At 35.9% G+C, this 18,646-nt stretch overlaps 1 protein-coding gene across 3 annotated transcripts in view; it reads left to right on the forward strand.

Annotated features, from left to right (window-relative positions):
* The window catches only part of LOC136855625 (zinc finger protein 385D-like), a 1,128,591-nt gene that overhangs the window by 68,310 nt on the left and 1,041,635 nt on the right, over positions 1-18,646 (forward strand). For all 3 annotated transcript variants that reach the window (XM_067132760.1, XM_067132764.1, XM_067132759.1), the window contains exons 2-3: positions 7,304-7,444; positions 12,257-12,335. The gene's annotated coding sequence lies outside the window, so the exon portion shown is untranslated. The remainder of the gene's footprint in view (positions 1-7,303; positions 7,445-12,256; positions 12,336-18,646) is intronic.

The raw sequence follows: 18,646 nt of genomic DNA on the forward strand, positions 1-18,646 counted from the left end.
TACCTTCCTTTTCTGTTCCCTGTTAATTACGGTCTATCCTTCGAAGGTCCTCGGAGTCAGTCGCGGATGAAGAGGTCGTTTTCAGAAAAATCAGATGAAACAGGTACACTGATGATAGGGGTAGAAACAGACTCCATATTCATCCTCCTGGCGGTGTCCGGAACACTGGGAAGGCTGAGGGAGGGGAGATAGGACGATCTCTATCGCGGCATCGTCATCTGTCGAAAAAGAAAAAAGAAGACGAAACACAAATATCACGAAAAAATCTTCCTTATGTAAAAACACTGTGATTTTTGAAAAGTTTATGTTCACCACACACCACTTTGCAAGACATTCCACTGGCGTATTCCTCCGACGGGTTATACGACGCCGGAGAGATAGCATTAAAACTGTCTGTCACTGTCACTAGCTGGTTGGGCACCATGAAGCTCAACACAGCGTTAGGAGAGCACAAGGCAACTCCAGGTATCAATGCAAGGGCTTATGGTGTCTGTGCAAATGGCCTCTACCTTGATTGATGAAGTCATGAAGAATGACTGGAGAGACAAACAATAGACTTTTCAACAGACGAGTTCCTTTGTGGTTAGACTTGCGTCTTGCACAGGTATATAGCTATATATATATATGTACTGTATATAGCTATATATATATATGTATATATATATATATATATATATATATATATATATATATATATATATATATATATATATATATATATATTCATATACATATATATACATATACCTACTTGTTTGAATGGTCCGAATCATCACCTACTGGCATGTGGGCTATGGATAATGATTATGCCTGGAGTTGGTTGCATGGTCTAAAAAGATCCAGAAATTAGTGGAAAACAATGCCGACCTATATCATCATCATCATCATCATCATCATCATCATCATCATCATCATCATCATCATCATCATCATCACATGTACACATAAGCCTGTTCCGTACTTTTCCTTCACTATACCCTCCACGCCTTCATCTCTAAAGAATAAAATTGAAAGCTACTTACACAAATAAATAAATGAATAGATAGACATACTAGCGAGACAAATAGAAGGTACGCGTGTAAGCCGACACATGATCACGATAAAAGGGTCAAATGAGGTCGAAAACTGTGGAGGTCACTTACAAAACAACACAACTTTTCGCCTCAGTTAAAAAAAAAAAAAAAAAAAAAAAACGTGTGCCAGCAAGGTGTCTTGCTCATAAGAGCAGCCCGTAAAAACCAGACTTAATCGTATGCCTACATAGTTCTCTTATCAGTCGCTCTTGCTGTGTATAAACTTGCAAACATCAATGTCTCTCGCTCTCTTCAAATTTTTTTTTTTATGAAAGCAAAATGTACAGAAAGATTGCTTTTTTGTCTGGAAGAGAGAGAGAGAGAGAGAGAGAGAGAGAGAGAGAGAGAGAGAGAGAGAGAGAGAGAGAGACCTTGTTTCATGCATTTGCTTCTAAACAGCCTTAAAACTGGATATGAAAAATGGCTTCGTAATTGCTTTGGTCAGTAGAAGAGATTTGTCCTAGATATCAATTGATGTTTTTATTATTGGTCGTAAGCTAACACGGGCTTTAATTCTTCAAACAGTACGTAAACATCAGTTAATATCTGAAATTTGAAGAAAGCTCTGTGTGGGAAAGAGAAAAACGAAGATTGTTTTGCGTTGCTCATTAACCTCTATGAGGTGGGACCATACCAATTCAAAATAAGTGGTTTTGAAAAGTGCCAGGACCGAAATCCCCTAGTTAGGTAGGTTAGACATCACACCTGACACAGCATGAGTAGTCTACTCGATGGAGTCATAGACGAAGTGGTAGTAGCAGTTGCTACTGTTTTTGGACAGAGGTGTCCGTCCAACTGAAAAATGTACGGTTATGAATAGGTGTGATCAGTTGTGCTACATAATGAAACTCTGAACACGGTGTACCACAATCCAGTAGTTTTAATCTGGTTTAATTTGTCCTCAGAATCATTCTTCCACGACACCTGCTATTTAATAAAGGTGATGAGATTTAGTAACGAATCACTAGCAGAGACAGGTATACTTGGTATATTTACACTGGCATCTGCTTCATGTAATTTAATAAAAACCCAATTTGTTAGAATAAGTCATCTTTATGAATTATGTACAACAGTTTAGAGAGAGAGAGAGAGAGAGAGAGAGAGAGAGAGAGAGAGAGAGAGAGAGAGAGAGACTGCGTAACATTTCAAGCCTCTTAAATTTAGTATGGTGTATAAAAAAGGTCCCTCAAGTCCCTAATTCTATATACAATGCTCAAGAAAAAAGCTCATCCTGGGCATAAACCCATCTACTTATATCCATTTTGCTAAAATCCTGTTACAGGAGCATCAAGCATACCTCCAGTTGTTTAGAAAATCTAAAAAACTTACACTTTGAAAAATAAATGTTTATCAAAACTATTATTTAGGAATTTAATGAGACCACAGGGTCGTGAATGTCAACCCTGGTCTCAATCAGAGAGTCCATTGCAACCTTGGGAATCATTGGCAGACAAAAGTCCTTCATACTCTTCATCCTTACCCCAAGCGAAGGAGCACTTGATGCATGACAGTCCCGCTCAAATGACGAAATTCGTTTTCAGTACAAAGCAATCTTGTCCATGGTGTACTAGACAGTCACGGACACCGATTTCCTCTCTTCTTTGTACCATAAAAGCCCATGTTTGTATTATCAGAATAGGTCAACTCTGAAGTAATATACAGCCCAAGTGCCGTAGATGGCCAGCTGGTAGAATACTTTATGAAATATATATTGGAAAGTAGGGCACCCATAAGTTTGAGGATATAAACTTTCAGTAATTAAAGCTACAGCGGGGCACTGACGAAGGGCAACTGGTTAAAATTACGAGCATTTTCTGGAAAACATGAATCCTGGAGCCCAAGAACTAAGGGAAAAGTAAACAAATTCAAACTGAAAAATCAGACGACCTTTTGTTTCAGACAACATTAGCTTCAATAACGTTACGAATCCATTAATAAAGAATTTTAATGAAAGGGAACCATTCAGAATGTTGTGTACACCTGTGCTATATTTTATTCAATAACTTCTTTTGTTTACTCCATTGCACTAGACTTGTCCTGCAAACCATTTCCGTTGGTTTGTGCGTTGGGAAAAATCAACGAATAGCCTGGCCATGGGTTTGCATTCCATACCTTGTTTTTATATATATATATATATATATATATATATATATATATATATATATATATATATATATATATATATATATTATATATATATATATATAAAACAGCGCTACGAGATAACGGACCATGTTGCAGTAAATCGTACTTACGGGTATATCGGTGCAAAATGAAAATATCGATTTGAGGATTTTCGCCTCCGGGTCGAGCGCCGAACTGTTTTTTCAAATCAGGTGTTCTTAGTGGGTACACCACTCGCTCACCAGCATCCTTGCGTTATTATTACTGTTTCTTTATTAATTTACATTGCTTTCAATTCTAAAAATTATGCTAAAGCTTTACTGTCCTGCAGTTTATATTAATAAATAAATAGCCATTTGCCGATGTTAGTTACCGTAACTACACGTTTACTAAGAGCTGCGTTACATTTGTCTTGTTAAAAACTTGCTTATTTTCAATGTAATTCCAAAAATAAAACCCAAATACATTTTTATTCATTCGTCACGCAACGGAGAAAGTGTTAGGAAAGTATGCCACTAACTTCAAGCAGCAGATATTATAGTTGTGGCTAAAGAAACGAATAATGAGCAGACCAAAACGATTTGGAGGTAGAAGCAACGCCTGCAACTGACAAAATCACACACGTACTTCATTTAATTTACTGCGTTCATAAATAAAGTAGTTGCAGTTTTTAAACCCAGATTTGATAATTTAAGAAAGAAACGTCTTTCTGAATTAAGTTTGTGTGTGTGTGTATTATATATTTATATGTATAATGATTATGATTAAATTTTCAAGACAGAGATTACGTAAAACTTCCCTAGATAGTATGTAGTTCGTAGACTGTAAGAACTGAGTAACTGAACATTATCATCAGAAAATCCGAGAAGCAGGAACGGAGATGAATAAATGATGGATACTTCTGGATAGCTGAACTGCACTGTAAGGGAACAAAGGCTCCCCGATAATTTTCTTGAATTTTGTAAGGAGAAAATTTAGAACATAATTGTTACCTGTGTTGAAATGCCGAATCGGATAAACACTACACTATTGGCAAATGTTGGACGAACGAGATTTAATAGTGTAAACAACGATGGTATTATTATGATTATTAAAATGGCAAAGAAAATACCTTGTACAACTGATTCGACGCCAAATCTGAAGTTATTGGGGTTGAAAAATTTTCATGCCTAGTATAACAGTGAAAGTTATAAATGTCAGTATCTCTGAATGCAAATTCCCTAAGCTGAGAAAGTGGCTGTTGTTAAACAAACAACTTGATCATCAAAGTTGAACTTCATACAGGCCTCTTTCGAATTTATCTTTTATGTCCAAAATGTTAGAGTATGTAATTCTTGAACAGATAATTAGTTATCTGGAAAGGGTAAATGCTTTACTGGATAGCCAGACGGCTTATAGCATAGGCTCTGTTGTAAATTACTTTTTAGAAACGATAAATAAAGCAAATGTGGTAGTTTGGTGCTGCTCGATCTCAGCGCTGTTTTTGATACAGTTATTGATGAATCTCTTTCAAATTATTTACAATCACTTGGTATTACTAAGGATGATTTTGAATATTTGAAAGGCTACCTGTTAGACAGAAAATACTGTGTACAAATAGGAAACTCACCTAATGAAACATTAAGAACAGGAGCACCTGAGGGCAGTGTGTTAGGTCCAATTCCATCTTGTATTATGAAGCATGCTACAGGGACGTAGGGGTAAGTTCAAGCTATTTGCAGATGACACCCATGGGTATACCTTAGTTTAACCAGACCACTGAGCTGATTAACAGCTCTCCTAGGGCTGGCCCGAAGGATTAGACTTATTTTACGTGGCTAAGAACCAATTGGTTACCTAGCAACGGGACCTACAGCTTATTGTGGAATCCGAACCACATTATACCGAGAAATGAATTTCTATCACCAGAAATAAATTCCGCTAATCCTTCACTGGCCGCCCGGAGAATCGAACGCGGGCCTAGGCGAGTGCTAGGCGAGTACGATATCGACCCATCCAGTGAAGAACTAGATGACACCCAACTTTGTGTTTACATAAACGACATTAACAATACAAATGAGATAATAAATGATGTCCTCACCAGTGTAAGGAATGGACAACATTTAAGCAGCTGAAATTAAATAAAAATAAAATCGAGTTTCTGTTGGTAGGAAGGAAAAATGAAATGATAAATCTTGGGGGTGGTTTTCGGCTTAATATATAAATAAATAGAAATATAGTTTCGATCGCTGACAAAGTACGTGACTTAGGTGTGATTCTAGACTATTATTTGTCTCTAGTGCTCAGATTAAAAATGTTGTAAGGGTTACTGCACATCATCTTAGAAAAATTTGCTTGGTTAAAAAAAATATATTGGAGAGTGTTCCATAAAAATATTTTGATTAATTGAGTCGTGAACTGGGTGAGCAACTGCAGAAAATACTCTGCCTAAGATGCAACTAAATATTAAATACTAAATAGAGAGCCAAGACTAATAACGGGTGTTGCACCGTATGACAGGACTTGGCCTATATTGAGCTGCATTGGTTCCCCATCAGAGCTAGAATAATGTGTAAAATATGATTCATCAAGCTTTCATGACTGGATGTCCAAAATATTTGAATGACTTGCTGTATATAATACATCCAATGCATGGCGTCAGCACAAGAACAGGTACAGATGGACCCAAGGTATTTGAGCCAAAATGTAATTCGAAAGTAGGCTTTAGAAACTTGAAATCTTCCGCTCCAAGACTATACAATAAGCCCTCACTTGGTATCAGGAAGACTGAAAATATCAAGTCGTTCAAGAAAAAATTAAAAACTTGACTTTTTCTGAGTGTGATGAGTGTGGATTTGACAAGTAATAGGGTACGCAATCCAGTAAATAAAAGAATCCGAGTATGTGTCTGCATTATTACTTATGTGACGAGTTGAGTTTGTAGGTTTCGTAGAGGGCTTCCGTCGGAGTGGGACCGGAAAAAACAGTAAACAGTAGTATTTTTATTTTACTGCGTGACAATACGTAATACACCGAAGAATGTTCATTCTCTTGTTCGGTAAGTTATTGATAAAAGTTTTCTGTTATGATACACAGAGGTTAATTTTATCAAGAATCGGGAAGTCGTAAAACGAAGAATCAGTCAATTAGCGTGAAAGCATCAACAAATTCTTTTAAAGTTCCCCGTTAAACAAAACCAAGGACGTCTTAGTACTCTTCCGCACAAATCGTCCAAGTTTCAAGACAGGTGAATCCATGGTCCTTGACGGTGACGCCGACAGCAACGGACCCGGGTTTTCGGCACGGCAGTCGGCAAGCAAATCCGTTAGTTAGCTTTCGACTCTGGAATAGTGAGTGAAGTGTCATAGTGTTATCCTGCTCGTTTGTTGGTCGGTTCCGCGCTATCTGGGCAGCTAGAAGTAATTCCGTACCGGTTGGTCTTGCTTTTGGAATTTGGTAGCGCGGTAAATGGTCTACGTTTATTTGTGGCAATTCTCCGAGGCTCTACAAAGGGTAGGTTTCATACGTTCATGTTATCACACTTTTCTTGACTTTAACATTTTCGTGACTTTAGTTTTTCACCGTTATCGTAAGGGTTGATGGGTATGTTACTTGACGTAATAGATTGTTGCAAAAGGTTGATTTTTGTTTCTTGAACAAAGCTTTTTAAATTTTTATGTACAGTTTTAGATTAGACTAAATTGATATTTTAAGTATTTCATGTCATGTTTTTCCTTAAAATTTTGCTGTACAGAAGATAAATATCAAACTTTGCTATCTGTGGACTACATTGAATATTTGCCCTGAAATATTTATTCTTTAAGCTTTAGTTATCATATAGCATTACTTTATTTTATTTTTCGCTTCTAGACTATAAAACTGTAGGTAGTTTCACTTTCTGCAGTACAAATATATCTTTCTAGGGTAGGAGATCTGATGGTACGTGAAGTTTAGTATTTAAAATTTACAATGTACGTGGAGATGAAGTGCCTGTAAAAGTCTCTTGTACAGCCTTCCCATTTTTTTTTCAAGCGTTATATCTACCTTGGATCTTGTAAAGATATGACTAGTTATATTTTATTAAAGCAAATTCGTATGCTGCAATTTTAATTTTAAACTACTTCCAGATTTGTGACCTCTCTGCTATGTCATGAACACAAACTGCAGTTGTGCGATAGAGGTCAAAATTTTTCCAGCCAGAAAGTCTCTCAAACTACTCAAAAACGGACTACTCTCGCCATGCTTTTGGCCTCATAAAAACTAGTGAAGTATGTCATCTGTGCAAAGGTTTTCCAAGTGCATTTTTTGTGTATGTCTAACTTCTTACCAAACGTTTTTTTACTTCCGCCCCTGCTGGGGTGGTGGCCGTGTCCTTGTAGGGGTGGCGGCCCCCGTATCGGCGGATGCATGGGAGGTTTAAACTAATATTTCTATTCCTTTCAGGTGTTCAGGGCGTCAGTCCAGCTATTTTTTTTATATTACCGTACCTTGACATGAGATTTTTGTTTTAGAGATTTAAAGTAACGTAAAGTTTAGTCATCACTTAAGAATTATTCTATAAATCTTTAGTTATCAGTGGAGACCTTTTAACTTATTTTGCAATTGGTTTTATAGTACAATAGTTGACGTAATAATTTAATGTAATTCTTCTAAATATTTCTTGATTTTAGTTGATATCCTTGAAGATCCCAATTTCCAAACTAGTATTAACTTGTCTTAATTTTGCATCCGTACTAAGGTGGTTTAACTTTTGGTGTTTTCAGCAAAAAATTAACCTAGGTTTAAGTACCGCAAAGTTTTTAGTAACGCATTGTTTTAAAAAGATTTTTTTAATTTAGATATTTTTAATTAACAAATTTTAACGTTATAGCTGCTGCTAATAGTTTAAATCTTAACTTGAAGCGAAACTCATGCTAATCATACGATGAACGGGCCTATGTTTTCACTTTAGTACAATAGACATTCTCTATTTTATACAATCAGCGAGTGATGCCAGAACAGTTATGCTTTTAAACTTGGCAAAATGCGCTTTCGTAATTTTGCTCGGAGGCGTTTGATGAGGTCGAAATTTCTCTGGTTGGTCATTCCATTGTCAGCACTTTTTGGTGCCTCCCGTCTCTTTGCCAACACTTAACTTTTTTTATTTTTATAAGTCAAAGGTTTTTTGAGTGATTGGCTGGTCTGTACAAAAGCAAATTGAATCCATTGTGAAGGCTTCAGTTCATTTAGTTAATAAAACCTTATATTTTACTGACCAAAATAAGTTTAGATGTAAATTGTTATAAGTACAAACATTTCTGCCATATTTTACTAACCAGAAGTATCTTGGATGTAATTTTTTATTTGTAATATGTACAATCAACATTTCTGCTGTAATTTTTTTGCTTTACTGTTATTTAAGAACTCCGGTGTTCGTTTCTTTTACAAAATATATCTTAATGAGGTGAGACAGGAGCCTGGTATTACTGATATACTGCACTTTATGCCAAAAGTTGTCTTGCTTTGATTGAAAGGTGTAATTAGTTAACTAATTTTTCAATAATTATCGCATGTAAATATGATCGTCCGTTCCTTCTCTAATAGATTTTGCAGACTTAAGTTTTCTTGCCATAAATTCCGAAATGAATTGTGTAAAGAACTTGAGCAGTTTACCTTGACCAGGTGGAGTCTTAAAGTCCACAGGGTTTTACAATACCCGTATAAAGTGGCTCAATGTAACCTAGACCATGGGTAAACCTAATGGTAATATTATTTAAGAATATAGTTATGGTGTTTTACTCTAATACCTGAAATTACTGTATTATAACGTGTTTTGTCTGGTAAGATTTATGGTAAAGCACCTAATTGACTAGAGTCTTCGAGAATCACAAACTGTGATGATTTAAGAATTGCTGAATGAAATCCTGAAAGCAAAGAGTCAACAAACTGAGGGAGGTTGACAAGGCGCCTAAGGAGCCTTCATATCAGGAACCCGGACCTAACTTAGCTACATACTCGTATGTGGGGACTTTATCCACACCCTAAACCTTTATGGCAATGCATACGGAGAAGCCTCTTTGGATGGTTATCAATTATATTTACCTGTGAAGCAATTGAGGTAATTTTATGCCGAGTAATATCTCATTCGGTTGTTAGTCTTAAAGATCACGGCTACAAATTTCAGTTAAACTCGAAAGTAATTGAGGATGCTTTCTGTCATATAATAAAGTAAAATAGTGAAATCCAGGGGTTAAGTAGTCTTCACTATTCATTTAAAGTGCTACGCTACTGTATATCATATGATAGGAGGGCTTCACCTTTGGTAGGGGCATCATAACAATGAAATATTGGTTTACATTCCCTGGTTAGTTTTCATTAACCTATATGACCATCTGGCACCAATACGCCAGACCTACGGTTTGATACAGTATTACGTGAAATTAATAGTATGTAATAGAATGAAACAATGAGCACTGAAGACAATTCATTTAAACGTTTTAAGAGCTTTTTTCACTAAAATTTTTGGTGTATTAAGTTAAAACTGTAAATTGTCCTTCAAACTGCTAAGAGAAGTATTACAATTATCATGGATTAAGTAAATGTGAAGTTTTTTTCAACATACGCGAAGTTGAGTTTTTTCAGAAGTACAATTTCTTGAACCAATAATGCGGTTATGACTGATCGTGTGTACCTCATTCCAGTTAAGCTGAATTAGGCGGTTGTGAATATGTTTTGTATCACTGTTTTTTTTGCAACTGCAGACATTTTTATACATTCCTTAATCTTTAAAAAGTAAAGTATTTTGATAATCAGAAATGTGTTTTTTGATTAAAGGTAAATGTTTTCTGTCAAACGAGAAGGGCTTTCATCTACGCCTGGGTGATATTTTCAGTTGTCAAGAGTAATAACGATTTCTGTAGGTAACAAACTTTCATCATCTTAAAACGGAGTGGCACATACTAATGAAACGTGGTAAGTGCACGGCTGGCTTAAATGTTATAGCACTACAGGATTTTTTTTTTACGACTATTAAGTAACAGCAAAAATAATCCTTCTGAACTCTGACCCGGCTCTGAGGCAGTCCTCACTTTATTCCGCGATGACGCTAAACGGCCACAAGGAATATGAGTGCTTGCTTGCTTGCTTTTGATCTGTTTCAATATAGTAACTGCCAGTTGTTTAAATTCTTTTACTCAACTGTATTATTAAAAAGGTTTAAGCTTATAGCCTTCACTAACCTAACGCAGAGTTCTTTAATACAAAGAATATAAGAACAGGAACGTTAACGTCCAGCTAAGACTGAACAGTCCTCCTCGCAATAACGGTGATGATGGTCAGTTTTCCCATTTCTTAATTTTTAATACTGTAGAAATGCAGTAACATTTCCTTGTATAATATGGTTGTATACTGGGTTAAGAAGGAAAGGGAAGATTCTAAAAGGTTTTAATAATCAGAGTGCATTTGATATATGACAGCGTATTAGCTTCTTATTAGCTAAATATCATAGCCTTTATGCTCTTTATAGCTTTTACACTACTGACAAAAGCACAAAGTTCATTAACATAACAAAAGACAAATGTTCAAACGAAGTGGCCAACAATGGTAAAATCGTTTGTGCTGTTACCAAGAACACCTTCAGACACCCGATTGGTGAGGGGATTAGCCACATCGACACAACAGACGACATTGACAAAGTGAAAATATCTAAAAAGTACTATACTCACTTCTTGTCATGTCAAGCTACTTAAATCAAGCTTTATTGTTCCAAACATTTTTTTAGGAAATGAGCTGAGGCGAATCGAATAAAAAATTGTATGAATTATAATTTTGATGAAAATGTCATGTATATTCACCGGTCCATTTTGGAAATATATTATTTTTAATGAAAACTCCACTTTATGGATCAGATACAGTACTGAAGAAACGAGCAAGTTATTTAAGTAATTTCGTAGTATTCAGTTTCAGTTGTCTTTTTTTTTTTCTTTCATTCTAGTTCAGTCGTTATTTCTGTAAATCTTATCTGTATGTGCGTGCTTGTGTGCTTGTCTCTTGCTGTTAGGTTTCATGTGTCCTTTTGTAATTTCTTGTTCAGTGGTTTTAGAATGATCATTCTTATCTGGCGATAACCAAGACTCAGAATAACGCTGGCAGTACCTTTGCGTAACTCTGTCATTCAAATCCCGGAGGGTTTTGTAATACCTAGAGAACAGAACTCAAATGACCCTTAATTAGCCAGCAACTTGAAAGGGAGATGAAAGAGGCTGTTGGCCACCGTCAGTGTCATGGAATACTAAAGGCCACAGAGGAATAAAGCCGCCTAGTGATGTAAATTAAGAACCTAACCATAATTATTTCAACTTAACATAAAAGAGATTCAGAAAGTTATGTAATAAAATGTGCACATTGTGTTTTAACATTAAAAACTAAACGAACACTCGGATAATATTTTTTAAATGCAATCATATGGAAATATATACACGTAAAAAGATAACGAAAAACAAATGATTTTTTGTCCAAAATTATACATAATTATCTTGAATGCAACTGCGAAAGATTACTCAGTGTAACTGTGAATGAAATGTAACTTTATTCATCAAAAATTCAGATAAAATCATGAGACCTCTCTTTAGCCGGACACAAAAATTATTTCGTAAGATAAATTGGAATTGATAACCGACGAGATTGTAGTTTCGTTTTATGACAAACGTTATTAAGGTTGTTTTTATTAAATTTTCTATATTATAAGATACTGGCATAATAAATGTTATCTTGCAGCCTCTAAATTTTCATTAAGTTCATATTTTACCATGTGAAGTCTATTCAGTAAGACGAGAGTTTAAACTAAATGTAGTTTTAAATATGCCATACATATCTGTTTGCATGTAGGCTGGTTAAAAAAAACCCAACTATATAATATTTCCAGAATTTTATATTTGAAAGAAGAAATGGTTGTTTTGTGTCAGAATGAAAAATGTTACTCGCTTTTTCACGAATTTCAAATATTTAGATTTAATTCTTTAATGTGTCAGTATTCCAAAAATTGTTGTTGTTTGCCACAGCTCACGTCTGTTAATGCGACTTTTTATTTTTTCATTTTGCAGGTATGAATTTATTAGGAAGCAGCCGTGACCCAGGCCACTGACGTAAGCCAAATCTGGTAGAGCTCATCAAGACGGAACGGTAAGTTGAGATTCACCCTGGTGTGGAATTTTCCTTCCTATAATTAATGCATATTTCTATTTTGCCTCATCCGTCCAAAAATGGTAAAATTTGTATTTGTTTTGTTCACGTCATTTGTTAAGCTCTATGCATTCTCTGAGTTGAGCTTTTCGTAAAGAGAGGTTTTTCATTCACAATTTCATCACAATACCACACCGTCTAACACGTGATCTCATCAAGTCCTTGAATGCTCCCAGTCTTCATGTGTGTGTTAGGAGTATATTAATACTAAAATAATGCAGGAGGCTCAACAGCAGAATATTTATAAATATATATATATATATATATATATATATATATATATATATATATATATATATATATATATATATATATATATATATATATATATATATATATATATATATATATATATATATATATATATATATATATTTATGAATGTTCTGCTGTTCGACCTCCCTCCATTATTTTAGTATTAATATACTCCTAACAAAGGACGAGGAGACTTTTCTGGGGAACGCAGGACGACTTTCTGGGGAACCCTGGATCAGTTGGACCTGCATTGAGTTTGGTGGGCGGAACCATAAATCTGTGCTGTATATAGATATATATCATATATATATATATCCTGGATATATATATATATATTGTTATGAACCACTTTTGGTTGTTCTTAAATACAGACAAAGTTACGGGACTGGAATGACTGGCAGAAATTGAGGCAGACAAAGGAGGAAGGAGCTGAACGAAACGAAAAAAATACCTTAAAGTAATTTATTACAACAAAGTTATATACATTATATACAAATGAGTCAGGTTCAGTGAAGTTACACTTTAATGAACAATTCAATAAACATTCAAATTCAAAATAAACAAAATCGAGTCAGTGCAACGTACAACATACAATATACATATTGTAATTAAACTTCAAATACGAGTAAAACAATAACACTTTGCAGGAAAATACAATCCAATTAATTAAACTTTAAATAAACATTTAAGCAGCATAAATAAACACAGGCAGCAAAACAAAACAAAAGCAACAATAATACAAGCAGCATACTGATAATAATAAATACATGAGCAGCATATATAATTATCTGCCATTATAAACAAAAGTGACTTCATTAATAATATCCAAAACTCGTCCAAAAATTTAACTGTCCAAAAATTTAACTGCCAAAAACAATTATAATTAAGAGAACTTTGTCTATATACAACGTCCCAAATCGGGCTCAACACAGAAACAGACAAACCCACAAAGAGTTGTCAAGACAGTCACAACTGTCTACAAGGACGAAGTCAAACAGACGAATGCCACCAAGACAGCCTCTGGCTGCCGAACAGGAACCAATCCACACACTGGATGACCACGGCCGATATAGGCAGTCACATGCTGCCGAACGGGAACCAATCCCACATTGAATGACCACGGTCAGTCATCAAAATATCATCAGGGATAGTCATGCAGACAAGGAGAACCTTACCTCCTGTCGAAGCCAACAGGTAAGCAATATATGCCCATCCAGACCGATGCCGAGATATACTGCCACTGTCAGAGACAACACAATACGTCAACTTTCCTTCAAAGAAAAAAATAAAAAAAGTAAAGGAGGCAACAACCCACCAAGGGAACAATCGGCAAACGATTGTCCCAACAGAATATAAATCACAATATATATATATATATATATATATATATTATATATTTGTTGTAGTAAGTATTCTTAGGCCACTGCCTTAATAGGTCTTTCTCACTTGCAGAAAGAACCAGATATTTATTTCATCTTGCTTTTATTTTTACCGTGACCTGAAGGGTCACAACTATGAATTATATATATATATATATATATATATATATATATATATATATATTATATATATATATATATATATATATATATATATATATATATATATATATATATATATATATATATATATATATATTATATATATATATATGTCAGTTAATATCAGATTTACGTAAATTGAAAGTTTTGTCACTTACACACAATGTTTTTACACCCAGAAATATTCTGCCACTTACATATCGAATTCCCTTTCACTTTGAGTGAATTTGATATTAACTGATTTTTATATATATATCATACTGCATATATATAATATATACTGTATGTTATATATATATATATATATATATATATATATATATATATATATATATATATATATATATATGGGTTGGCACGGTTTGTTACCTTAGTGAACTATTAATTAAGCCAAGCCTTGAACACCACCCACCGTGGGCAGCCGTAAATTCCCACTAAACACAAGAAGGGATCAAATCATACATAAGAATAATGGAAGGTCGCCAATTGAAAGTTCTGACCACTACAAATTCTACTTTGTTGCACACAAATTATGGCATTTCAAATAATAGAATACTGATTCCACTCTCAATAAATAAAATCAATGCTAGAATTTAACAGCACACCAAATTACTGGTTCTACTTGCAGTGAGTAAATAACTGATACTATTTACAGCACAACGGAGAGCCCACAGCTCGAGCAATACAGATGTTTGTTTCTTGCAGTAATGCACGTTGCTAACCCTGCCCGAGAATTCTCCAGGCAAGTTGGATGTTCAGGAAGACGAGGGTGAATGATATAACACATCTCTGGAAATAGAATCCCAGATAAAGCACATGGGAGGAATAACTCTAGGTTCACTAAGAGCAAGGGACGATTAATTCACGAAAGTAACTCTCGCAGGGAAGCGCTTGAACACTGGGCAACGGGCTGTCAGAGAGTATTTACTGGGGAGAGAAATTACGAAATGAAATGAGAGATTCAGGTAAGGAACAGAGAACTGGCAACTCGAATGCCAACGGGACACACCGTGAGTTGCATTGCAATGAACACTTTGCAATAAGGGCTGGATGATCTGCAGTATCTTCCTTTTAGAATTCAAATGGCCGCTTGTGGCTTTGCTGCTTGTAACTTAGGTTCCAGTTCACAGGAAGAGTGCCGTGCACATGACACAGTTAAGAAAGCAACTAGACCTTTCTTTCTGACTGAAAGGCAGACTGAGCAAGACTGAGAGCGATTGGAGAGTCTGGCTGGCTTTTATGATTTCTGATTTTGCCTGAGGGGGGACGCTGTTTTCTCCAGTATTTGGACATCAGCTGGCATCTATAAAGAACATTCGGGAACCAGTGCAAAGTACACACAGTAGGAAGTAGATGGTAAAAAAAGGACTAAAATCTGGAACTTCAGGTTTCCCTAACGTTTAAGCGCCTCCCCAGTGAGTCATTTAATTCCTTACCTGGAATCAGTGCGAATGACAAACCTTAAAAGTGCACACTCGCTCATCTGTGTGTACGCCCTGGGTGTCCACCCCTCAAAGCACAGGATTCTAGCCCCTACAATAAGTAAGCAAAGAGACGATGGCGTCGGAAATCTGTAATAACCTATACATATATATACATATACATATACATTATATCTATGTATATCTATACACATAGAATTTATACATACATGTATGTGTATGTGTAAGTGTATTTTTTTTATTGCGTGCCTTCCGCTTTCAGCAAGTCTTTGGGGGTGACGTTGCCAGCCCCAGGCCATTTTTCTTGAACCCGAACCATGTGATGCTTTTACTCATTTACAGCTGGTGAACTAGTGGGTGATTGGCTAGGTGCAATGCATGGACCTATCAAACGCGAGCCGAGCGCTTTACTTTTGACCGATAGTCCCCAATTTCCTGATTGCTCCTCCTCACAGAGGTGGGAGGTGGAATCACATGTCCCTGTGCTATAAATAGGCGAATAATATATATATATATAATGTGTGTGTGTGTGTGTGTACATCTGCATCAATAACTATAAATATGCACGCAGATCTGCAGCCGTTTCGCCTACGGTAATAATTATGTGTACTTCTACTACCCCTATTATGCCTATACATGTACATAAGTGAAGCCACAAACTTGTTTGAAATTCACATACACAATACTAACTCCCTCTCAGAATGATTTATTTATGCGTTTCCAGCTCCCCCTTCCTCTGTCTTCCCGATACTTTTCTCTTTCTTCCTGGTGCTCCAGAGTTTCCTTCACGCACACAGAATCCGGGAAACAACAAAACCTGTATCTCCCCGGATTGGGAATCGAAGCACCTTGCATTTTTTCCGCTTTCGGAACAAGCGAGAGCGTTCCTCGTCAGTGCGTTTTTATCAGTACTTTTCAACTCGCGTTCAATGATGCCAGCGTCTCGTAATGGAATTCATCTTCTGCTCCCATCACTGCTTGTCTGTCTGACTCTGCCACACACACACGCGCGCACACTCACACAAACAAAGGCGCACAGACACAAACAAGTACATGTATATGCCAGACTCCTTAGTGAATGCATTCGTATATTTTCCTCTATAGTATATTGAATATTAATGCTTGCATGCCTCTCTGCCTGTTTTTTTTTTTTCAACAAAAGCCGTTATTCCTGACAAAAAATGCTTCCAGAGAAAAGAAAGACAATAATTTCTAACCCGTTCATCCTTTAATGGATGATTCCAGGATGAACCACCTTTTTAGCGAAATTCCAAAGCATTATTGACTTCATTTCATTACACAGTAGTTTAATCAACAGCGAGTCGAAATCCCCTGCGCATAACAGCGCCACTGACTTGAATAATATATAGGTCCCTCTTTTCTTGGATATGAAGACCCTGCCTTTCCAGTACCTCATCCAGCTTGCCTATGCGGCAGTTTCTTTTCTTCCTGCACTTCTGTATTGTAAACTTCTCAACCGATCTGTCTTCTGCCATTTTCCCCACACGATCAGACCATTTCAAAACACACTGATCTATTTTCATTTATGCGGAACTTTTTAACCACTTCATTGTAACTCCATATTTCTTATTAATGCCGAAGTTTTTTACCACTTCACAGTAACGCCGTATTTCTTATTTATGCTGAACTTTTTTACTTCATTGTAACTGAATATTTCTTATTTATGCTGAACTTTTTTACCACGTCATTTTAACCCCATATTTCTTATTTATGCTGAACTATTTAGCCAATTCACAGTAACTCCATATTTCTTATTTATGCTGAATCATTTAACCAATTCATTGTAACTCCATATTTCTTATTTATGCTGAACTTTTTTACCGCTTCATTGTAACGGCATATTTCTTAACCCTTCTTGCTCTGCATATGCTACAGCATATAATCCCTTAACCTAAGAAGCCTCAAAATTCAACATCCACATTTAATTTCCAACCAGGAAAGTTGGTTCAGTAACCCCTTCATTCATCCTAAGTCTGGAACTCATACACTCTTCCCTTCTTCCCAGTTTCTGCGTTCACCCTACGTCCTTGTTTTGCCTTTTCTGCAACTCCTCTATTCTTTCATTCTACTGTCATCAGTTGCACTTACTTTTCTTAGATGCCTATACAATCAGTCATTTCTATCCTTCCACCATCCATGTCAGCATTCATTGAGTCTTCCTCAGTTTCCAATTATCTTTAAAGTATTATACTTGCTCACATTCCTTTTCAACCTTCTATTCGTGAAAACCCTCTCAAACTCTTCCACAAGTTTCTACCGCTTATCTTTAACGTCTTCAAAGAAGCAGTATAGTATCTGTAAACATTAGCCATTCAATATTTCACCTAGGATGCAATTATTTTCTTACAAATCTGTAAATATATCTTCCTGTCTTGACATCTTGTGTCACTCCATCCAAAAAGATTTTAAATTGCCATGAGCCTGACACATTTTTGCACCTATACAATCTAACGCGCACAGATTGAGTATAAAAACTTCCAACAAATTTCTTTCTTCACCACACATCCTCAGCACCGAGCACATCTACACTGTATCAGATCTACCCTGCGCCTTGCCTTAGTCCATGTACAACACACTCAAATTTTTCCCTACTCTCCAGCTGTTGACGCAACTATTCTGTGACAAGCTTGATTTAATCATCCACTCTCTCGTCTAAACTAAGATTAGTTTTTCCTTATCAGTTTTTGTGTCATCTATCATATTTTTCATTTAAAACCAAACTCAGCCACACAACTTGTTCAGGATAGTAAGTGGTGTCATGCTTACATAATTCTTACAACTATCTGCGATTCCTTTGTCCTTGTACGAAGGAATTTTTACCTCATCCAGGCATACCTTGCAAAACGTGGTCAGCTATTGTCACATTTTTATATCGCTGCATCTCACTTTTACTCCATTAACTTCTGGTTCCTTTCCACTGTTCACCCTCTAAATTGCCCCTCTTATAACTCCAAACGTCATTTCCACAAATATTCTCAATTACACTTACCTC

The sequence above is a fragment of the Macrobrachium rosenbergii genome, chromosome 32 (genome assembly GCF_040412425.1).
Source record: "Macrobrachium rosenbergii isolate ZJJX-2024 chromosome 32, ASM4041242v1, whole genome shotgun sequence".
Classification (NCBI taxonomy): domain Eukaryota; kingdom Metazoa; phylum Arthropoda; class Malacostraca; order Decapoda; family Palaemonidae; genus Macrobrachium; species Macrobrachium rosenbergii.